Below are 25,468 nucleotides of genomic sequence, written 5' to 3'. Positions count from 1 at the left end.
TGTCCCTACCACAGGAAGAGGTGTTTTTTTTTTTCTGGTTGGCTCACAGGACCTCTGCTGGCCCTGCCCTGTATCCCCCTGGGCTGCATCTGTCCAATGAGAACCCTGTTTTTCTTCTCCCACAGGTAAGGGGTTACCTAGGGGCAAGCACCTCTCTGTAGCATGGGGCCAGTGCTGAGGGTGGTCGGCTGGCATGAGCAGCATCTGCTGGTGTGTGTGCTGTGACAGGAGAACCATTGCTTTTATTCCCACTCCTGGTAGTTGTGACTTTTGTGGCCTTTCGTCATTCACATCCCTTCACATGACCAGCCCAGCTACAATGGACATGAGCTCAGAGCTCTGAGATGGCCACGTGCCAGGCACTTAGGATGGAAAGAGCAGAGTGATTGGCAGGCTTCCATGTCACGTGGGGCATAAACTGAGCAGTTCTTTAAAAGATGGTTGCAGGCATTCAGAACTAAATTAAGAGCCACACTTCAAGTTAAAAGACCTGCCATGGAGGACTTATGATTGTTTCCTAAGAAAAATAAAGCCAACGAATATTCAACTTTTGAAAATAAATAGAAAGAAATTGAGAATGTTAATTTCTCGGCAATCAAATAGGCCTTGTGGTGCTGTGTTATAGTCGGGCATAAAGCAGTACATTTCAGGTCAGGGTTATAGCTCTGTTACCTCCAATAACAGGGACTTGGTCAGTTGCCCCAACTTTGGGTCTCACTGTGACTTGAAAAGGAATAAAATCAATCTACTTAATAAGGTGGTTCTGCAAAACAAGTGAGACAATTTATGTGAAAGTTCCTTGAATACAAAGTGTCATAGAAGAGGCCTTAGAGAAAGATTTGCTGGGCTCAAAACAAAACAAAACAAAACAGGAGGATTGGGAGAACAGGGACAGAAAATCTACCATTGATTGGAGCCAGACTTATCTTAAAGGATTATCTCTCATATGAAGATCATGGTTCAAAGCCAGCCAGGCAGAAAAGTCCATGAGACTCTTATCTACAATATACTCAGAAAAGCCAGATGTGGTGCTGTGGCTCAAGTGGTAAATGCTAGGGAGGACACCAGGCCCCGATTTCAAGCCCCAGGACCAGCAAAACAAAAAACAAAAAAAACATTGAAATAACTGCCATTACATAGATTCTAGTAAGTAAAGAATCCATTCTCTATTGCTACAACAAAACACCTGAGGCTGGTTTTGTACGAAGCAAAGAAGGTCATTTCACTCACTGTCTTGGAAGTTGAAAGCCCAAGATCTGGTGGTTTGTGGTGAGAGCCTTCTGGCTACATCACAATGTGGCACATGACATCATGACAGAAGTAGGCACACCATCCCCTGGAGAGATTAAGAAGTGAGATGGAGGCAGGGACAGGACTTGCTTTTATTTATTTTTAAAATCACAGTTCACTCGTGTTGAAATTAAGTGGCTCCTTCAAGTGTATGCACCCTTCTAGGAATAGCGACTCCAATGACTTAATCATTTTCCCATAGGCTCCACCTCTTAAAAGTCCCACCACCTCAACACTGTCAAACTGTCAAACAACCAATATGCACACCCTTGGGGAGCACACTCAGACCATCTCCAACCCAAGTTCAAAACTCTGGCTCCTATGACAGCAAAGCCTCATGACAAAGTCTCATGAAGTAGGTCTCATGACAGTATTTTGACACAGAGAGGAAAGAGATGGAGAAGGGGAAGGCTGGAAGATACCCACATACCCCTCCTCTCCAAACCTGCAAGTATTGCATCTGCTTTGCTTTTCAGTCTTTTACCTCCTCTCACCAGCTTTAATTCCACATCACATTTTTCTTGTTTCACCTCAGAAAGTGCTTCACTCTAGAGTTCCACTGATGAGCAGGCTGCTTATCTAAAGCAGAGTCAGGGGTACAAGCTCTTACATTCTCATCTTTGAGCTCCTTTGTCACATGAGTGACCACAGCAAATCACTGTGGAGCACCACTCTCGCCTGAGTGGTTGTGTGGTCAGCTGACCTTCGCCACAACCCTGAAAGGTGGATGTTACCCTGCAAGGATTTCTAGTTCCAAGTGAGTTTACCCGATTCTCTTCCTCTTACTACCTCTCACCAAATCGAACTAAACTTTCAGTTCTTCAAGGTCAGGGATCCTGTCTTCCTCATCATTTTATTCCCAAGATATTCTTGGAACTGGGCAGATTTTCCTTTTTTAAATTGAACAAAATACAAGGCTCTCATGCATCTCCATTGCAGTTCCAAAAGAAGTCACTCCTGTTACCACCCACCCATGCCACCCAGAGAGTCATGATTGTCTTCGTCCTCTATACAGAAGACGGTGTTCACACATACCTGGGTTCTCAGTATCCTTGCATCTAGAGCTGCCTATATCTCATGAAATCTTCTTACTTTATCCATGAGGAATGGGAGGCCCAGGGAGGTCAATCTGGGCAATGACTTTTTCCACCATGTCACATGCCTTCTCCTTGCTGAAGGGTAGCTGCAAATACAAAGCAGGAATTTGGCACAAGCATTCTTCAGGTAGCTTTCCAGGTGCCAACCTGTACCTATTTCCAGCAAGCCATATGGTTTACAGCTTATCTTTTTATAGAATTTCCCAGTAAGTTTCTATCATTGAACTCAGAACAGGTTGAACCAAATTTACCTTCCATTCTGGGAAACCATTTGGCCACTGAATGTTATATTAACACATTGAGAGAGAGAGAGAGAGAGAGAGAGAGAGAGAGAGAGAGAGAGAGAGAGAGAGAGAGAGAGAGAGAGAGAGAGAGAGAGAGAGAGAGAGAGAGAGAGAGAGAGAGAGAGAGAGAGAGAGAGAGAGAGAGACTCTGACACTACAAATCAACTCTGCTGTTGATCTAACATAATTTCCCAGACTACATTTGACACAAGGGCTCCCTCCCTAATGGACTGGATTTTGATGTTTTGATATCTTAAGTTTCTCTGGTCCTAGAGGAATTCATTCTCCCAGATTAGCCCATTTCAGGTAATAGCAAACATTAGCCTCCCAAGTATACTCTTCAACTACATATAAATGGAGAGCTCACACCCCAACCATGTCTCTTAGCCAACTTTCAAACCCTAGCCTCTTCTCTCCCTGCCCTGCTCACCTCAGGCCGGAAAAAGACAACTACATTCTTATGCATTAGCGTCTACTGAAGTTAATCAAACTCGCCAATCCTGCATCTGCCCTCCCTCTCTCCCGTTCACTGCCTGCCATTACTCTGTCTCCCTCTGGAATGACCCTGGTGCTTCTCTATCTGCCTTTCCCCTCCCTGTGACATGGTGTCCCCCTCCTTCTGAGAACTGTGAGTGACAATTATCTTGCCAGTAATGGTCATCTCCCCATCCATTAGCCTTAGTATACCTCAAATTTTCCATAAATACATTATAGTTTAGAGTGGTAAGCAAGTGACCAGATTCCGCCCCCCAAGGGGAAAAATTATGTGGAAAAATTATATACTGTTGTTTTAGGGTTGGAAATTTTTTCCCCAATTGTTCTAGAATTTTTTAAAGTCAATTCAGGCTTTGTTATCTGGAAATATCCAGAATTTACTGTGATATTTTCCACTTGGGCCAGGATGGAAGGAGAAGAGAGAATTCAGGATGGGGAACATCAAGCCTTCAAGCCAAACAAGGCCCCTGCAATCTTTTGGTACATGATGGGACAGACTGTAATGCTCCTGATGGGGCTCCTTCAACCCACCTGCTTCCACTGATCATTTTCTTTGGCCACCATAATGTATCCATATCCAAATTTCCCTTTGCAGAACAACAACAAGGTTTCCCATCCTGAAAGGGAGCTAAATTCACAAGCTAGTACTTGATTGGTGCCAATTAACCAGGAGGCTAAAGAGAAAGGGAGCTCATTGATTTCCTGTGTGTCCGGTGGAAGTGGCTGATCAAGGCTGCTCAAAGCTCTGCTCCACAGTCATTCAGGTATCGCAGTGTTAGCCTCATCCATACGATCTAGTCAGGGTCTCTCCACTGGTTCAAGGCAGAAAAGGGAAAGAGAGCATAGAAGAGGCACCCTCAGTGTCTTAGAAAAGAGACCGCAAATGGACCATACAGTGGTTTTCCCATGTCCTTGGTGAGAACCTAGTCACATGTCCTTTATCCAACCACAAGGCAGTGACATTCAATTACCATCAAGGAGAGATAACTAGGGAATTGCTGACTCTGCCACTCCACCTGAGACTAGAAGAACTTAAGAAATGTGGCCTTACTGAGTGCTGATGGTTCACACCTGTAATCCTAGCTATTCAGGAAACTGAGATCTGAGGATCAATGTTTGAAGCTAGCCTATGCAGGAAAATCCATGAAACTTTTTTTTTTTGGATCGGTCGTGGGGCTTGAACTCTGGGCCTGGGCGCTGTCCCTCAGCTCTCAGCTCAAGGTGAGCGCTCTACCACTTGAGCTACAGCACCACTTCCAGTTTTCTGAGTGGTTTATTGGAGATAAGAGTTTCACAGACTTTCCTGCCCAGGCTGGCTTTGAACCACGATCCTCAGATCTCAGCCTCCTGAGTAGCTAGGATTACAGGCGTGAGCCACAGGCACCCCGTTTCCATGAAATTCTTATCTCCACTAAACTACAAAAAAAGCTGAAAGTAGTACTAGAGCTCAAGTGGTAGAACACTAGGCTTGTGCACAAAAGCCCTGGACAGTGCCCAGGCCCAGAACCAAACCCCAGGAGCAGCAAAAAGAAAAAAGAAAAGAAAAAGGAAATATGGTCTTCCATGAAGGTTATGAGACATTATTACTTTCCCTAAACACTTGGGGACATTTGAGGTCAGAGAAATAAAATAATTGTTTAATCCACGTTCACACCCACAGTTGAAAGCAGAACTGGAAATTAAAGTCAGGACAACAAGACCTTAAAACTCCTTTGCCTTGTTCCTCTTTAACATTTAGTGGTGTTCTACATTTCTCTGCTTACAAAGTCTTTCAGTTAAAAGTATTTCTCATGTCTTTTAGTTTGAGTCAAGTTTTCATTTTAAATTTTCAAGTCAATAACATAAACTATGGCCATCTTTCTTGTTTTCAGCTCACACATTCCCTTGATTTCACTGCTTTTGTGTCCATTTTTCTTGCATTTGGTCACTCTTCTAAATGGACATGGTTCAGGTCAAAATTGTAAAAAAAAATTCTATTACAAGATATTGTCCTGAAATGTTACAAGTTCATGTCATCAAATAAAGAAAAAAAGAAATGAAGTACTGTGATATTCCCCCATACGGCAAATATTTTCTGTGTCTTTTGTCTGATTCTAGCAATCACGAAATATGGACTGTGCATTTTATTTTTTGGGGGGTGGGGGGTCCGGTCGTGGAGCCTGAACTCTGGGCCTGGGCGCTGTCCCTCAGCTCTTCAGCTCAAGGCTAGCGCTCTACCACTTGAGCCACAGCGCCACTTCCGGCTTTTTTTTCTTTTTGCTTATGTGGTGCTGAGGAATCGAACCCAGGGCTTCATGCATGCAAGGCAAGCGCTCTACCACTGAGCCACCTTCCCAGCCCATGCATTTTATTTTAAAAAGTAAAAGTAATGAAAAACAAATAGAGAAATGATCCTCAGGTAGATCTGGCTCGAGAGGCAAATTCAGTGTGCGGCCTCAGGCAGCATGAAATCAGCTGAGTTAGTCAGACATTCCTGATTGTTATCATGAGCAACTGCAGTAAGGCTGTTTCTTCACACACACAGTCCATGTGGGTGTTCCTGGTCAGGAGGTCCCCTCTTCCAAGGGATGACTCAGGACCCAGCTCCTTCGGTCTTTGCTATCCTTTGGGGCACTAGAGTCTTGTGACTTCTGGCTTTGTATATGGGGGAGAAAACAGAAGTGGAGGATTTGATGAAAAGACAATTTCTAGGCAATATACTCAAGGAAAAGACTGAGGAATGGCAATCTTGATTCCACACACACCCCAGAGGAGGAGGAAACAGGAACAGGATTAGATGGGCCCTGCCACTCTGGCCAAATAAACACTAATTTTCACAATGTTCCCATTGAAATCCATTTTCATAGAGAAGTACAATGGCTCATTTTAGGCGCCAACTTGAATGGGCTAAAGGATGAACTAATAGCTGATTAAACATTGAAAGAGAGTAGCATTTGATTTAGTAGGCAAAGTAAGGAAAATGACAAATACCAACTGTGAGAGACCTCATCAATCCCTTGAGGTCTTGAGTGTAACACACAAGCAAAGGCAAGGTGGACTCATTCTCTCTCAGCTGGACATCCATCTTCCCTTGCCTTTATATGTTGCAACTTCTAGTTCTCAGACTCAAGAAGCTGCGACTTGTATTGTTGTCTCCCCCTGGTTCTTAGGCTTTCAGACTCAGGTTGAATTGATCACCTCACCTGCGTCCTTCATCCTCCATCTTGAAGATGGCAAAGTCAGAGGACTTCTTTATTTCCCTAACAGCATGACTCAACCCATGTGTGTGGGAGGTGGGGGGGGGTATGTCTGTCTGTCTGTCTGTCTCTGTGTCTGTGTGTATCTATGTGTGTCTGTGTCTGTGTGTTCTTTGGCTGTTTATCTCTGTAGAAGTCTAGCATAGGGAACAATCATGATAATGAAAATAATTATAATCTACATAAAAGTTTGTTCGTGATATGTATTATTATTTACACATCTGGAGTTAAGGCAATATTTTGATCCTTTCATACACAACACTAAAACATATATAAAATAATATTTTAATAATAAGTTATAAAGATTGTGTTGTCATTATTTGCAAGTATATTTAAAATACTCATTCTCCTTTTTTTTTTTTTTGTCGGTCATAAGGGCTGAACTCTGGGCCTGGGCATTGTCCCTCAGCTCTTCAGCTCAAGGCTAGTGCTCTACCACTTGAGCCACAGTGCCACTTCCGGCTTTTTCTGCTTATGTGGTACTGAGGAATCGAACCCAGGGCCTCATGGCTGCAAGGCTAGCACTCTATCACTGAGCCACCTTCCCAGCCCCTCATTTTCCTTCAAATTCATTAAGTTAGTTAAATTATCACTGTGACCAATTCCCTCCCCACCCCACCCCCAGAATCTCCCATGAGCATCATTGTTCTAAGAACCTCACATGCAAGGCCTGCTTCAAGGTCATCTGTTCTCCTTCTCTGCCCTCTAAAGCATCATCATCAGGAGGCCCATCTGGATTATCTGAACAGAACAGACAGTTATGCAAGCACAGAAAGACAATGAACTCTACTGGTAGGCTTCAAAGTTGGTCATTTATAACAGCCACATGTAATATAGTCCCTCTTCTTGTTCTTGTTTTTTGCTTTGTTTTGGTTTTTGTTATTGTTGTTTGCTTGTTGTTTGGCTTCTCTTTTCTTTTTCTGAGTTTTTGGGGTTGTTTCATTTCTTGGTATTTTGTTTGTTTGTTTTTACTGAGTCTTGCTATGTTGCCTGAGCAAGCCAGGAATTTGAAATCCTCCCACCTCCTCCTTCCAAGTGCTGGGACTACAGATGTGTGCCTTGATTCACACTTTTCTTTTTAAATTATTTGTTTATTTTTTATTTTTAAGTAGTTGTACAGAGGGCCTTCAATATAACAAGGTAAGTTTATAAATACATCTCAATCCATTGCCATCCTCCCATTTTCATCTCCATCTCTTTCTTCTTTTCAAGAGCAAAATTAGGTAATGACTCAGAAACTTCACCCATGTTTACCGCTGGAGTGGGGGAAGGTAAGTCAGAAAAGGCAGGGAGATTACTTTTCATTGCTTGAATTTTTTCCTGCTACAGGCAGGTGTACTTAATTTCATAGTATTTTATGTGTGTGTCACACCACAAAATATATAATAAACATTTCTTAAAACATAATCCTGGGGGACTAGAATGAGTTTTGTGTAACTCCTCTCAGGAAATATTCGTAGTTTTCAGTGTACCCTCTAGAATCTTAATTTAAATAATTCTTCCAATGTAAAAGCTTTCATAGTTGGAACCAACCAAGAGAAAAATAATAAAATAATTTTCATACTAATACTACATATATATAGTTATATATATATATGTGTGTATACACATATACATATGTGCATATGCACATGCATACATATACAGATGTATATGTGTATATATATCACTGCATATATATGCTACTGTATATTTAAATATAAATAGTTGTGTGTATGTATATATATATATATATATACATACACAGTCTTGTCTGCTCTTATCCCTCTCTCTCTCTATATATATGTATATGTATATATGTATGTATATGTATATATGGTGGGAGAGAAGCACTTTGTTCTTCAGTTAGCTTGCGTGCTCCCCAGGGGCAGCAGCCAAGCCCTGTCCAATTTTTGTAGTTCCAAAATGACTAGCACATGTGCCAAATACATAATGAGCATTAGAAATACTAACCTCTCCTCCCTCATTCATTCTTAGCATATACACCAGGCCAGTAACTTCTTCACCTGTTCCCATAATGCTGAGCCCCATGCTTGGCCCTATAGTAAATGTTGATAGCTCGGTTGAAACCAATGGCTGCCCATCACCATGCTCCACAAAAGCATCTCAACCTAGAATGTGTATCCACTGTATTAATCAGCAGTGTTTCCGCCAATGTAGTCACAATCCCACCTGCAAACTGGGTTGCCATTCTATCTGGGTGTAATAATGAGCTCTGGCAAGACAAGAAAGAGCAGGGTAGTAATTACAATTTAAAGCAACTATTCTCCATGTGAGGAAAAGCTAGCATTCTACTAAGATGCTAAGGTTAGAAAGAGATCACAACTGACTTCCCTTCAGAATGCATTTTACATTCAAAATGAAGGGAAAGTCAGTGAGACTGGATGAATGCAAATGAAGACTCAAACAAGCACTGATGCCAGAAAAGAGAAAGCTGCCCTGAGAAGACCTTCAATTCTACCCTTCCTCGCTCAACCCTGTAGAAGTTTAATGATGAATTAAAGTTTTCGGGGAACTTTGGAAGGGAAGGGAGGCCCAGTGTGGCAAGATGGCCATACTGTGGCAAGACGGCTCTTCTTGTCATTCTTAAGTAACCTCTGAAATGATCTATCCACACCACCGCACTGAGACACAAAACTTGCTTTGTTCTTTGCAATGCCCTCATAATCCATCCAATAGAAAAGAAGCTGAGGCTCAGGGGGAGAATTTTTTTGTTATTCTAACTTTATTTTTTTAATAATTTTTATTGTGATAAGTGAATATATAAATTTCACAGTATTGGAAGATAGTGATACTTAGTTAAAGTCAAACACATTCTAACCTTCATGAGGCAAATTGTCATTATCTTGGTGTATAAAGTTTTTGGATTCTATGAACTTTGACAATACAACTACTTCTTCCATATCGGGTGGTATGTACATTTCTTTCCTTTTGCTTAGGGTTAGCTGTTCCCTCTTTTCCTTTCATTCCCTCCCTCCCATCACTGCCTTGAGTAGTTTAGTTCATTTTCATCAATGTCCAGTGCAGCTGATGGGCCCCTCTGTTGTATGTTTTCCCCTGTTTCCCTCTGATTCTGTGTCCTCCTAGTTTCCCTCAGATGTGCACATATATATCCATATATGTGGTCAACAACATGGGATCATTTAGTAATGATACTATGAGTGGAGGTCCTGTTTACTTTGTTGTATCTCCTAGCATTTTGTATTTAACATCCACATATCAGGGAGACCATGTACAATTTGTCTCTTTGCTCTTGGCTTACCTCACTCAAAATTTTTTCCAGTTCCATCCATTTCCCTGTGAATGCCATTATTTTGTCCTTTCTAATGGCTGCAAAATATTCCATTGTATATAGGTACCACAATCTTGGGATCCATTCATCTGTAGTGTGGCATCTGGGTTGTTTCTACATCTTGGCTATTGTGAACAGTGCAGTAATGAACATGAAAGTGCATGTGTCCTTGTATCCTGGTTCTTGTTGCTCAGGGTAGATCTGATATTGGATGTTAGTGTCTCATGGAGCTTTTGGCCCAAGCTGGCTTGGAATCTTGATCCTCAGATCTCAACCTCCTGAGTAGCTAGGATTATAGGCACCGGGCTTAGATGAATCTAAGGCTCATGAGATTTTGTTCTTCCCTATAAAATTTTGTGAGGACTGAAGGTGAGCAATAAGTAAGGAGGGAGATCAAAAAAGCCAAGAAGCATATCAAAATAAATGGTCTGTGTTTTACTGTTTGCTTTTCAAACCTTTCTGTGTCAGTCCTTTTGTAACTGCTGTAGACTTTCAAAGCTGTCCTAAACTGAGACACAGAAAGAGGCTGGGCTAGAACCCCAACAATTTCTTGGGAGAGAGAATGTCCTGGAAAGTCCAGGTTTTCATTGTTTACTGCTGGGCATAGCCTTTACATTCTCCAATAAAACTGAATTCAACAAAGGTTTGCTAAGAGGATGCTTTGTATATATTTATTTGCCCTTTTCAATGTCATCCACAATTTCTGAGCACAAGTGCCAAGATGAAAAGATTTTTACAAGCACAGAGAAAGGACTTCTTGTTCCACACCTTAAAGGTGTAGGGGAAAAAAATCTCTGAAAATCCGGGAACACTAAACGTGTTTGCATACTAGCTGAACAGCCCCAAGTAGCTAAACTGGTTGTGTTTCTAAATACTTTCAAACCAACAGAACTATTATGTCATATCAGATGCTCAGCATGATAAATCTGTGAAATTCTTCTCTCACACAAAAAGTTTCCTTAAGAATCAACTAAGGACTGGAGGAGGGGAGTGTTGTTCAGTGGTAGAACCTGTGCTTCAAGGCCCTGGCTTCAATTTCCAGCACCAAAGAAAAGAATCAATTAAGCACTGGAAAACTCAGAAGGCTTGTCTTTGGGATAGGAAGAATATGTGTATTTAGAAACAATCAGGACTGTATAAAGACAGAAATCTGAGTGGTGTGGAACAAAAGTGGTCTCAGAATTTGTAATCTAGCCCTGGTTCATGAGTTGGTTTATCTCTAAATACAGTTGAATTGATTTGTCCTTAATACCATCACCCTACAGTACCTGCCTTAATACCTGACTCATCGTTGCCATGGCAGCATTTTATAACTCAGGACCTGGATGCTCTCCTTGAGCTCTTTCACTCAAGACTAGCACTCTAGCACTTTTAGCCACACCTTCCAGGTTTTCTGAGTGGTTAACTGGAGATAGTCTCATGGACTTTCCTGCCCCAGCTGGCTTTGAACTGTGATCCTTAGATCTCAGCCTCTTGAGTAGCTAGGATTATAGATGTGAGCCACTAGCACCAGGCAATAACAAGCTTTTGATCTTCCAGTTACTAAGAATTTGGTGAGGAAGCGGGACTGAGCATTGTTGATGAACTTTTTATTTTATTAGAAAAGGAATGATTTTCAAATCTTCTGGTTAGAAAAGTCTAATGTGCCTTCATGGCAGAAATTTCAAATAAATGGATAGGAACAAAATACTTTTTTAAAACAATCCCACTAACAGAAAAAAATGCCTTTCCTCTACTTTCTTGTACATATTATGTGCAGGAGGGGTTTCTTTAATATGTAAGTTGTCAAAGTAGCATGTGGGTCATGTGGCTTGGAACCTTGATCCTCAGATCTCAGCCCCTTGTGACTCAATGTTGGATTCTCAAGCCAATTATTAAAGGTAGCATAAGGAAAAGCTGTGCAAACTCTCCTGGACTGTTTTATGTCTGTAACATTAGAAAACGTGTCTTCTTTCTGCATATGAGCCATTGAAAACTGTTCAACTAGACTGAGGAAACACATCTAAGAACAAAGGAGTCCTGCTGGCAATATTTTACTGTATTTTTTTATACTAAGTAACTCTGATCTTGATACATATTAACAGAATAAGATATTGGAGACATACTTCACTGAGATTCAATTCCAAAGTTGATGCCAAAAATGCAATGATACAACACGATTACCTCTCCCTTACCTGTGTGTGTGTGTGTGTGTGTGTGTGTGTGTGTAAAAAATTCAGATCATATATGCTACTAGAAACCTCACTTTTTCACTGAGCAAATGAATATTTGAACCCTCTTCCATGACAATTAAAATTTGTTTTTCCTGTTCCTGGGGCTTGAATGCAATACCTGGGTACTGTCCTTGAACTTCTTTTGCTCATGGCTAGCACTCCACCACTTGAGGCACAGCTTCCCTTCTGGCTTTTTTTTTTGGTAGGTTTTTGGAGGTAAGAATCTCATGGGCTTTCCTGCTCAGGTTGGATTTTAATCGTGATCTTCAGATCTCAGCCTCCTAAGTATCTAGGATTTCAGGCAATCCCACAGCAGCAACCATGAGAATGTACTGTGGCTGGCATGTGTAAATAGCCAGCCAAGTAAGGAGGATGAAGTGTAAATACAGAAAGAGTCTGACTCCACAAGCCAGGCCCACAGTGACATGTTTCTGATTTTGAATGTTTCCATTTATTCAATTCACAATGTACCTAGTATTCTATTACTTTAAGCTCAATATGTGTTTAAAAGATAAAGATGATCTTGCTATAATACTTTGGAGGACCCAGAGAGATAGAAATTTTTATTATCTTACTTGACCCTTGCCTTCTCTATTTCTCTCCTCTCCTTTCCCTCTTCTACTTCATTATCTCCTCCAAAACTAAAAGCAGAATTATCACCTGTTTCCCATACAGCATTTGTAGTTATGATGACCTGTTTCAGATAAATGTATCTTAAGCATCATTTCTCCATTTTTCACCCATAAAATCAGCTCTCCCATCAAAGGAACTGTGGTGTGTGTGTGTGTGTGTGTGTGTGTGTGTGTGTGTGTGTGTGTGTTCAGATATAAAAATATCCTCTACTTTCCCACATAAAACAAAAAGCATTTCTAAAAAGGGTACCAATACTGAAAGCTCTTGAGACAGTATTGATGAGGTAACTGCAAAGCAATGGGAATTGATCAGTGTTGACCTAACAGTTCTCTACCTAACTGGAGAGAACTGTCAATCAATCCTGAGCAATGAGGCTTGCTTCTTCCAAAGGTAATTTCCATGGGTGCAACTGAGCATACATCCAACTGAGAGGACACTGTAAATCCGAGAGCAAGGCCATCTGCCTCAACTGTCTGGCCTGCAATTATCTAAATGATGACAAGTCAGGATCCAGTAAAGACACTTACACATGTATGTTCATTGCTGCACTATTCACCATAACCAAGTTATTAAAACAACCCAAATGCCTTTCAATGAATGGATGAATGGATCAACAAAATGTGGATATACACAGTGGAATTTTACTAATCCATCAGGAAGAACGATAATTATGTCATTTGCAGGGAAATGGATAAACCTGGAAACAATTATGTTAAAGGAAGTAACTAACTCCAGCTCAGAGAGACAAAGGACACATGTTTTCTCTCATAAGTAAAAGACGGATCTAAATTGTAAGTATATTCACGATCATATGCATTTATACACAAGCATGTTAACTAAAGTAGGGAATACTCAAGGGATTATTCCCCTCGAGTATTCCCTACTAATCCATAGTTTCATATAATGAAAACCAGGAACCTAGAGCATGTGTTGTGGGGTGAGGTGAAGCTAAGGAAAAAGGGGCAGATGAATGGAGAGAGGGTGGGGGAATGCAGTCATCACATTCAGTGTACTTATGTGAGAATAGAACTAGGCAAACTGAAGGGACAGGTAGACTTGGGAGAGATGGGGTGAATGATGAAAGGAGTGACATTGATCAAAATACATTGTACTCACAAACTGATAGCTTGAAATGAAACCCCTTTGTACAACTACTTAATAATAATAACAGTAATAACAACAATTGTAATAATAAAAGACCCTGACCTGAACTTGACCTAGCATGGACCTGTTAGTTTATCCAGGAACCAGGTCAAAAATTCCTGCCCTCAGCCAGCTGGTGTCAGCTGACAAGCACATTCAAGTTCTGGCTGGACAATTCAACACAGAGGGTGACTTTTTCCAGAAATTCTATTTTGTGTGTTTTGCACAAGGAGTGATGGAGACTAGTAAAATCAATTAAGAATGTATTTTCTTGCAGAGATGTTTTGAAATGTCTTGTTTTATCATCTTTCCTTTCTCTCTCTGTGCCAATGCATAATGTGGTCATTTGTTAAAATCTATTTAGGGCATTTTTGAAAAAAATATATCCATTTGTCTAAACGCGGTCTCAATAGGAGTGATATTCCATTTAATAATGTTTGGTGATATTGTTGGTTATCACAACTTGGGCATTGGTACCCAGAGGGTGTAGACCAACCTTCTACAATGCACAAGACAGTTCCAAACAGCAAATAACCACTCCACCTCAAATGCCCACAGTGCTGAGTTCAGAAAGTGCCTACACTGAGGAACTTGTAACACTAAGAGAAAGAGAATGAACACATTGGGTCTCCTTAAACTAAAGTGCAATTAACTTTTAAAGGTATTAGTGTTTTTTATTTATTTGCTTTCCTTCCTATTTTGTGTTGACAGTGTCTATAATATACACATATACATACATATATTTTTCTGGTGACAATAACCAGATAGTTAGAATACTTTGTCAATATTGACTCCTTTTTCCTATCTGTTTTATAGTATACTTTGATGAGTTCTGCTTCGGTTTGACTTAGGCCTGAAGTAAAAACAATCCCTTCAAATCCTTCCTGAAGTAGAATGATTTATCCAGGGTTTTTTTTTTTTGCTGTTGTTTTCCATGACAAGACGACTACATACCAAATAAAGAATCCAAACATGCTAAATTTTACACATGATAACTTCACCCATGCAAATAGATGGCCCATTCAATTAAACTATTTGCTCTGGGCTTACATAGGCACCAATTCCATGCCTGGTGGAGAAATCATGTTCAAATAGGAAATCTCTAAGGGCCTCTAGTCACCCCATTTCTTCCACTGACCTTGGTTATTTTAGATTCTATTAGCCTCGTCTACTTCGCTTTTGGGAGAACTTCTCTGCTTTTTGCCAAGCTAGAGAAGATATTTTGAGGCAAGGGCAATGTCTCACTTTATATTAAGTCCTGGAACACCAGGATCTGGGCTCCCAAAAAAGTCACCCAAAAAACAGGGAATTTGCAAATAAAGACTATATCACAAACTATATATGAATGAATACAATTTTGTCCTCATAGCCCTGATTTGATCACAGGGAACTGAAAGAAAAGCATCTTATCTCCTTAAGAAATTCCTTCCTGCAATAAAAAAAAAAATATTAGGTAAGCTTGGCCAAATCTCACATATCTGGGAGGTACTGGTTGATAACTTCTCATCATATTTCTATTTTTATTGTTTTTATTCTAATGGTCCTCATAGAAAATGGAGTAACTAAGCCAATAAGAAAAAAAAAAGCCACAGGAAACACTTTTCCGGGTTGTTTTTCCACTCAGATGTTCAGATGCTTTCTTGCTTCTAGAACAAAAGACTTGCCTCAAGACTTAAAATACATAGAAAGGTCATTTCCTTAAAAAATTCACTTTAAAGTTTCATAATTAACCTCTAATCTTTATATGTTACGAGTGTTTATAACTTGCCAAAGAATTTCTCTTTTGTCATGTCCTAGTTAGTGCATCTCTGGTAAAGTATAGATTTATTATATACTACTCACCTCTAAGATAATTTTGTAAACCAGAAAGGGGGGTGGGGAACCATAGAATCAGAAATATCAAGTATACCAAACTCTACAGTTCATCCATCTCATGACCAGTGGAAGTTACTGTTCTACCTAGGCTTGAGATGTTCTGAAATAGGCATTGCTCTTTTGTCTGCTATTCATAATCTGTTGGATTATTAAGCTGGACCTGAAGTAAAAACAAACAAAAAAATCAAAGGAAGAATATCAGTCCCAATGTCGAGATACAAGTTTTAGCACAGTTCAGCACATACCAATTGAAAAGTCAAGGACATGCGTGTCAGCCTGAATGTCGTCAGAGTGCAAGTTTTAAGGCATCCAGAGCTGTTAAGGAAATGGAGAACAAGGAGCAGCAGGCAATTGGGCCATCCTGGAAGCCCTCTGACTTTTGAAAAACTTCATAGAGAGCGCTACAGCCTAGGGGGACTGGTCTTCTCTGGATACCGCTTGGCCACAGGTAGGCCTCAGGTGACAAGAGCCATTGTCCATGCCAGCTGACCCATGGCGCCCCAGGCCTGGGATGCCTAGGGCTCATCAAACACTGATTGAGTCAGAAAGAAGTTTCATTATCCCCAGAGCAAATAAAGGATGTGAGAATAGCACACATGTTTCTCCCAGCTGAAGTACAAGCATTCCTTTGCTCAACGAACATCATTAAATGCCCTTCCTTGAGCTTAAGGATATACTGGCAATAAACAGCAGAAACTCGCTCTCTTTCTAAGAAGCTCATGGGCCTGAAGGGCAGGGAAAGGATGCTCTCTTTTGCCCCTCCGGATCAACTTTCCACTCCTCTCCACTGCCCGGTGGTGCCCGGAGGCTGACTTAACATGGTCAGCTTCAGCTGGGCTCCAGCTGAGACTGGAGACTCTGGCTTGTGTTGAGCTCACTTTCCAGCAACACAGCCAGAGAGAGGGCAAGGGTAGAGAGGAGCAAGGTGAAGTGTTTGATTGCTTTAGCTTCCTCCTCACCTGGCAGAGGTGTCACGTGGCTGCATTCCCCTAAATCACACAACCTTATCCCAGAACTTAAGTCCAGCCAAACTCACTTTCTTCCCAAACCTAGCTCTCTCACGCCCAGTCTAAGCACAGATTCCCATTGTACAGAAGGAAGTGCTTTCCCCCCACCCCCTACCCCTTCACCCCACCCCCACCCCCGTCCTTACCCATTCCCACCTGACCTCATTCTCCTTGATCTGGAGGAGTAGCTGCATTAAACTGCCTTTCTGTTATTTCCGGTGTGCTGATACAGAGGGTCACGTGCTCAGCGCAGGTGAGAAAGCTGTCTTTGTTCCTAATGGAGGAGGTCAAATGAGGCTGTGGCTTATCAGGCCCTGCTCCTATTTGTCCTTCTAGGTGCTCACTGAACTTTCCCTAGGAAGATGGAATCAGCCCCATTAGGATCCAGCAACTGTGGCAAAAAAAAAATCTGATGACAATCCCAGGAAGAAAGCTCAGCGGCTATGTGATTGATGGAATGAAGTCCTGCTCATCTAAAATTAGGACTTTACTCAACTTACATTGGTGCACTTTAGGGTTCTATGAGATATTGCTGACTTAAAATAGCACACAGAGCAACAAAATCTATTTTTAAGATCTAATTTGCTTTCTAGCTGTCTACTCACAAAAGGACTAACTGCTATTCAGTTATGGTTATTTTTATTTTTATTTAAAATTTTTTTGGCCATCCTGGAAATTGAAATCAGGGCCTGGGTAATGTGTCTGAGGATCTTTTCTTCTTTCTTTCCTTCTTCCTTCCCTCCTTTCTTCCTTCCTTCCTTCCTTCCTTCCTTCCTTCCTTCCTTCCTTCCTTCCTCTCTCTCTCTTTCTCTCTTTTTGCTCAAGGCTAGCATTCTACCATTTGAGCCACAGCTCCACTTCCAGCTTTTTTTTTGGCAATTTATCACCAATAAGAATGTCACAGGCTTTCAGGCCCGGGCTGGCTTTGAACCTCCATCCTCAGATCTCAGCCTTCCGAGTAGCTAGTATTACAGGTGCAAGCCATTGGTGCCTGTCTCTTATTCCCATTTTATAGCAAAGACCTAAAGAGGCTGCTCCTCTGAGACACTTAAGGGCCCTGGCAGGTGAATGTCATGATACCTGCAACATGTCTGGACTGCTGAGGGACAGTCAGAAGAGCAAGGAGAGAGAATGGTGATTTTTTACGGTTCTGGCATAAAAATGCCAGGCCTATTCCATCCATATTCAGTTTGACAGCAACCCATTGTTTGGCTGGGAAATTTAGGAGGAAGGAGAGAGGATTAGATCAGCAGATTATGAGTTTCCATTTGAATAGAAGTGTTCTCAGGTGACAAGAAGCCCCCTCTGAATCTGACAGCCTTAAAATCCAGCTGAAGACAGAAAAAATGCTACAATATATCAATGTTGTGTCTGTCAGGATCCAGTCAGGACTAGAGATAGTGTTACAGGCAGGAAAAGCATACAGCTAAACCTCATAATAAGTCAGCAGAATTTTACATAGCTTAGCTTTGAATTTTTTTTTGCCTTCCTAGAGAAAAATCCAAGCAAGACATGAAGCATAATGAAAAGGATAGTTTATTAAAGAGAAATTGAGATATACTGCAAGAGATAAAATGTACCTCTCAGAGAACACTCCAGGCTCAAGCAAGACTCCAGCGCACCAGGCTTTGTTTATCAAGGATTTTGAACAATTCTAGATTAAGTGCTGGCTATCCTTCCTTTGGTGGGAATTCTGATGGACCGACTGATGGGTGTAGCTTATATAACAAACATGCATCTGCACATGCCCAGATAAATAAATCAGAGAAGTAGAAAACCGCAGAAGACTTAGCATTTATTCAAGCTCCCCGCTATGAGTTAGGATACAACTAAAACCTACATCTAACAGTGGCCCAGATACCCAAGAACTCTTACTCTAATGTGCTAGGGGTTTGTTGTTGTTTGCATGGTTACTAGTAGGTTTTTTATTTTTCCTCTTGGGTATGTAAAACTTCTTCCTAATTGTGGAGCCTCCTGGTGGTGGGTAGACTGTAGATTCACTCCTAGTATGGAAGCTGAAGAGGACAGATTCTTTCCTTTTTCTTGTGGAAGAAGAAATGAGACACCTGACTCATACTTGCTCCTGCCTGAGGCCACCGCTCTTGACCATGGACAAAAGTTCAGATAAACTAGTGCAGTGGGGTAGGTTGTTAAGAAGTCAGAATGCTCAGGAAGGACTAGTGTAAAAAACATGAGATTTATAGAAACTTAGAGATAGACAGATGACAGAGACAGAGAAAAGTGCTACTTTTTTTTTTTTTATCACTGCTTGCTATAAAGGGGAGAAGGGTTTTCTAACCTAGACTATGTAAGCAGTGACATCATTACCTTGCTAGCTTTGCTTTGGCCTTGTATGACTAGAATTGGGAAGAATGGCTGACTACAGGAACAAGTTTCATCTACAGACACTGGCTTGCCTGGGTTCTCAGTATGTGTGAGAGGAACCCAGTGGCCCTCAGAGGCTGGGGTGTTTTGTTGTTGTTGCTTTTTTTTCAATCTCCCTGTGACCACCCCTAGCATTTTGTAAATCTCCAGTTTCCCAGTTCAATATGTTTCACAGCACAGTAGAGGAGCAAAGCGCTGATAAGAAACTGATACAGATCATCTAGACCTAAAAACGTCCCTGGGAGAAGTAGAGTTTTGTTTTTATTTTTGCTTTTTTTGCTTTGTTTTATCACTTCAACCAGAGAGCACATGGAAAGTTAGGGTGGAAAGGTTTTTAAGGTTATTCCTCCATTATGACAAATAAGGAAACTTAGACACCAAGGAATTAAGTATGGTACCCTGCTGTCCATTCTGCTAGGGATGTGGGGAAATGTGAAGGATTAAGGTATGTAGCAAAAAATTAAGGAGATGGATGTCAGATGAAAAATGCATGCAAGCATAAATTATACAACTAGTAGAATGTATAGTTAATAATACATATATTTAATAAATATGCAGCTAATGATAAAATATGATTACTGATAATAGGCTAGTAATCATCAAGAGCTGTCACCAAGCATTTCACATCTCTTCTAAGCCTCATGATGACTACCTGTGTAAGGTTGGCTGTGTTGTTAATCCCATTTGTATCCCCAGTAATTTGCCCAATGACCAACAACCCCGTTCTCTATCTCTTCCTGTAACTCCCCAGTTTTCCACTGTGGAACAGTGCCTCCCAGCTTCCCAGTGGCATACAATGAGTATAACAAGTTCCCACTGAAGAGCCCATTGCAAGTGATTATTTTAAAACTCAACTAGCTTACTGAGCTATGAAAAGAACATTGACATGGTGGCCTTAAAAACCTGCTTTTCAAAAACTAGGAATCTAATTCTTGCTTTTTCAGTATCTGTTCTTTGATTCATAATAAAAAAGTATACATTATATATACTTTATGTATACATTATGTATACCAACAAGAGTATACAAATTAAGTTTCAGATGATCACAAAAAAGGAAAATAATAAACTAGTAAAATACTCTGTAATTGTTTTGTTTTATTTATCTTTTGTGGTGCTGGGGGTGAAATCCAGGCCGTGTGTATCAGGCAAGTACTTCTGCCCCTGGGCTATACTCCCAGCCCCAATTTTCAATTAACATATGACATAAAAATCTAACTTCTTTGAATAAATAGACTTTCATAGTGCTCTGAGATGATATAAAAATAAATTTTGTGTTTGATATATAAACAAATGCCTCTTTAGTTAATCAATAAAAAAGGAAATACTACTAATGAAATTATAATGCCAATGACAAAAATGAGCCTATTAATTCCAAGATATTAAATGCCATAATTCACCTATATTTGTTCTTAGTAATAAGTGGTAATTTTTGCTGAAATTATTTTTATAGGCTACAGTGTAATACATGCAGTAAATGGAGGCTTGCATTAAATATTCAGCATAACTGCTGATCCCTGTCAGATCTTAGATCTGGCTCAATGTTTCCTCTATGAATAGAAACAGAGCTCAGAAATACTTGTGAGAATGCACAAGTTCTAGCAATAAGCAAGTGGCTCGGCCTTTTCCAGCATTGATGTTGCACAGAGAAAAATAGGGTCCTTTTAAGGAAGAAGCCTAAAGGCTTTCACATACTGAAAAGGGAACAGAAATATAAAGAAAAACAAAATGTGTTTAAAAACTGTCATATCATTAAATGGATGTAGAAAAATCCTTTCCCACAGGCTGGGAATAGGCTTAGTGGTAGAGTACTTGCCTAGCATGCATGAAGCACTGGGTTCAATTCCTCAGTACCACATACACAGAAAAAACTGGAAGTGGTGCTGTGTGGCCAAGTTGTACAGTTCTAGCCTTGAGCCGTAGACAGGCTCAGGGATAGAGCCGAGGCCCTGAGTTCAGCCCTGAGTTCAACCCTGAGTTCAAGGCTCATGACCAACCAAAACATCCTTTCCCAGGAATTTCTTTCTTTCTTTTTTTAATTTCTTATTGTGAAAATACTGTACAGAGGGGTTACAATTACATGGGCAAGGTAATGAGTACATTTCTTATCACGCATTGTAGCCTCCTCTGTTTCCCCTTCCCATCCCTTCCATCCCCCTCCCCCCCCACCTCCATCCTACCCCCCTCCCTGCCTGGCCAAAGTTGTAAAGTTCGTTTTTCGACATGATGACTTGTACATCTCATTGTTGCAACAGGTCCACCTGTATCCCTATTTAAACGATTTGTTTTTCCCCTTCCCCTCCACAAATTACACCGACATCAAATACAGTAAAAGCAGGGGTTATACTGTGGGGAGGGACATACAAAACAACAAAGAAATCATCTTATAAATATGTTAGACACAATCGCAAGAAAGAAAAAAAACCATGTGGGGCCTGGAGAAGGCTGTTAAGTACGACGACATCAAGAAGGTGGTGATGCGGGCGTCTGAGGGCCCCTCTAGGGCGTCTTGGGGTACACCGAGGACTGGGTGGTGGTCTGCGACTTCAACAGTGAGGCAGGCGCCGGCATCGCCCTCAACGACCACTTCGTGAAGCCATCTCCTGGGACGACAATGAGTACGGCTACAGAAAACACTTGTGTCCTTATCTTGGGGTTCATTTTGCCTAACATCACCTTATCTGACCTTTTCTGCTTGACTAATACATATACTAGTTATTGCAAATAAGGGAAACCATGGGACCTATGTTTCTTTGGGCCTGGCTTACTTCACTTAATATAATGTTTTCCAAGTCTTTCCATTTCCTAACAAATGGGGCAATGTCATTCTTTCTGATGGAGGCATAGAATTCCATTGTGTATATATACCACATTTTCTTGATCCATTCATCTACCGAGAGGCATCTGGGTTGGATCCATATCTTAGCTATGGTAAATAATGCCGCAATAAACATAGTCGTGCTGGGAGCTTTAGTATGGTCTTGTTTGTGATCATTCTGGTAAATGCCCAAAAGTGGGATTGCTGGGTCATAGGGGAGCTCTATGTGGAGTCTTTTGAGGAACCTCCATACTACTTTCCAAAGTGGTTCAACAAGTTTACACTCCTACCAACAATGCAGTAAGGTTCCCTTCTGTCCACATCCCCTCCAGCATCTGTTGTTATTAGAGTTCTTGATTTTAGCCATTCTAACTGGGGTCAGGTGGTATCTCAATGTTGTTTTGATTTGCATTTCTTTTATGGCTAGGGAGGTTGAGCATTTCTTCATGTGTCTATTGGCCATCCTTCTTTCTTCTTCAGAGAAGTTTCTCTTTAAGTCTTTTGCCCACTTATTTATTGGGCAGTTGTTTCTTTGAAGATTTGTTGTTGGGGGATTTAATTTTTTGAGTTCCAGGTATATTTTAGATATGAGACCCTTGTCCGTGGTATGGCTAGTGAAGATCTTCTCCCAATCTGTGGGCTTTCTATTGATCTTGCCAGCTATGTCCTTTGAACCTACAGACTTATAGCCATCTAATCTTCCATAAGGGAGCTAAAAAAAATAGAATGGAAGAAAGACAGCCTCTTCAGTAAATGGTGCTGGCAAAACTGGTTAATCACTTGTAGAAAACTAAAGCTAGATCCTTACATATCACCCTGCACCAGAATCAACTCCAAATGGATCAAAGACCTAGCAGTCAAAGCACACACTCTGAAAACATTAGAGGCTGGAATAGGAGAAACCCTAAGTCTCCTTGGCACAGACCGGAATTTTCTTAATAGAGACCCAGAAACACAACAAATCAAAGAAAGGTTGGACAAATGGGATTGCATGAAATTGCAGCGTTTCTGCATGGCAAAGGACATAGCTAGCAAGATCAATAGATTTCCCAGAGATTTCTAAGGCTAACATCACCCCAGAAAGTGTCTCTGAGTCATCTAATGTGAGATGTTTCTGATTTTCTTTTTTTGAAAATCTTCATTTTTTTGTACAGCAACAAAATTGAATATGTTGCCTAAAGAGGGCGCCCTTTCCTATAAAATCAAGATCCACTGGCTATCAGCAAAAATCATTGTGTGAAACAGCATTATAACTTCATATTTTCAGAAATAATGTTTTTTAAATTAAATTAAATTCATGGTAAAACATTCATATATGTAATTTTCAGAGAATATATATATGCAACTTAAAGCAAGAGAAGTAAAGGGATTGTGTTTGCCCTAAATAATAATTCAGAAACTATGATAATGAGCATTTCATTGGTACTGTGCTTGCCTAGCATGCACAAGACTGGGTAAAATTTTAAAAAAAATCTAGGAGAAAATCTCCAGTATCTCAGAAGTTCCTATAAACTTCTTTCAACATATTCTTATTTCTCCTGTGAGAAAAGTGTCTTTTCTATCAAAGTAGATCACTTATTTTCTGTCAATCTTGGGATCATGGTTTTTCTGAAAAAAAGTCTTGCTTTAGCCAGGTGGCTTAGCCCTTGTTGATTTCATTTGAGTTGCATCCTTCTCCTGCTGGACTTTACAACCCATTAGAAGTTCCTTGGATTTTAGTTACATTGTTAATTAGGCCATATCCCTTTGCAGATTGGGATCCTGAGATCAGCCAATATGAGCAGAGGGGCAGGGCCAACAGGATTATAGATTAAAAAAAAAAAAGCAGCCAGCCCACAGTGTGTGTTTGTTTGCCAGAGTTTTGACTAAAGGTCTGCCCTTCTGAAGTATATATTTGCTTGCCAAGTTCCTTTTGAGTTGGTGCCCTTATTTACACATGACACCCCAACATCCTGAGCCATTTCTAACACTCCTAACCCCCAGTCAAACTACTTTTTGAAGTGAGTGTCTGTATATGTGTGTGTTATATGTGTGCATGCGCATGCGTGCACTCTCTCCCATACCGCTACTGGAGCTTGAACTCAGTACATAGACATTGTCCCTTAGCATTTTTGCTCAAGTCTGGAGCTCTACTAATGACACACCCCTTCACTTCTGTCTTTATGGCTAATTAATTGAAAATAAGATTCCCAGACTTCTCTGCATGGGCTGGCTTTGAACTACAATCCTTAAATTTCAGCCTCCTAAGTAGCAGGATTGCAGGAGTGAACACCAGTGCCTGCTATCCCCTGGCATCTTGACCAAGGCCCAGGTCAGGGATGCCAGCTCCTCCCTGTAGAGAGATCTCATGTGGCCGAGACTGCCTTGGACCTCCAGCAAACAACATGGTGACAAAGTGAATTGTCCTTGGTGTCCTGGGCTTGCACATGTAATCTTCAATCCTCTACTTATGAGTTACAAGCTCTGTGCTCAGCCCCAGCACCCCTCATCCCACTTGGGACTGTGGATATAGGGTGGACAGACAGGCAGGACTTATTATAACCCAATGAGCAGGGGAGGGGTACAGCGCTGTATCTGCCCATACTTTGCCAAACATCCTGCCTGCATTGTCCTGAAATAAAGCTTGATATCAGTTGTGATTCCTTCTTGGCACAACAGTCAACAGTCCCTAGTAATGACCCTAGCAGTGCTTTTCCATAGCTAAGGGCCTCATTTATATCCATTACAGTTAAGAGTTTTTGTAGACACCTCCCCTCAAATTGCCATCTTGACTCTGAGGATGCCTTAGTTCTTGGAAATGCCCTCTGATTTTTTTTTTTTGGTAAGGTAACTCCACAGTAGCATACATGTCTAGCATAGCCATCAAACCTTATCCACAGAAGTACCTACCCTGGGAGCTTGGGATCCACAGCTCTGGGGTCAGGCTGCTGCACTGTTTGTTGTGAGGGTGTGCCATTGCCTCGGCATTCTCTTCTAAGTCAATAGCTTCGCTTAAATACGTCTGCTCTGCTAGCCTTCCTCTCCTGCTCTGCTAGCCTTCCTCTCCTTGTCTGCCTCTGAATTCTTTCTTAAAGGAGACCAAAGGCCTGTGTCTCTCCTGATAGCTTTACACAGCAAAATGGCTGTGTAATTTTATTTTAATCTGTTATGTATTTTGTTCTAGGGTCTGAAAGGAAGAAAAGCAAACATTCATTAGAGAAAAATGCCAAAAAGGACTCATATTTCTGAAAGGATATCCCTTTTGTATTAAGTACAAAATAATTACACCATATTAGGAGAAACACTGAATTTAAGTACATGTGCCAGAGCGTGGACCTGTAAAAAGAAGCATTTGAAAGAAGTTGAGTGTGTGGGAACAGAAAAGCCAGCAGATGTGAACCTTAGAAGAAGTAAGTTCTCATCTACAGAATGAAAGAACTCCTCCTGGGACTTGAGGTCATCATTTCTTCCTTTCTTCCTTCCTTTCTTTCTTTTTTCTTTCTTTTTTCTTTCTTTCTTTCTTCCTTCCTTCCTTCCTTCTTTCTTTTTTCTTCGGTCAGTCTGGGGTCTTGAACTCTGGGCCTGGGCTCTGTCCCTCAGCTTTTCAGCTCAAGAATAGAGTCTACCACTTGAGCCACAGCACCACTTTTCTGGGTTTCTGGTGCTTAATTGGAGATGAGAGTTTCATGGACTTTCCTGCCTGGGCTGGCTTTGAACCATGATC

The sequence above is a fragment of the Dipodomys merriami genome, unplaced genomic scaffold (assembly GCF_024711535.1).
Source record: "Dipodomys merriami isolate MVZ:Mamm:240054 unplaced genomic scaffold, mDipMer1.0.p SCAF_9, whole genome shotgun sequence".
NCBI lineage: Eukaryota > Metazoa > Chordata > Mammalia > Rodentia > Heteromyidae > Dipodomys > Dipodomys merriami.
This window is presented reverse-complemented; position numbering follows the sequence as displayed.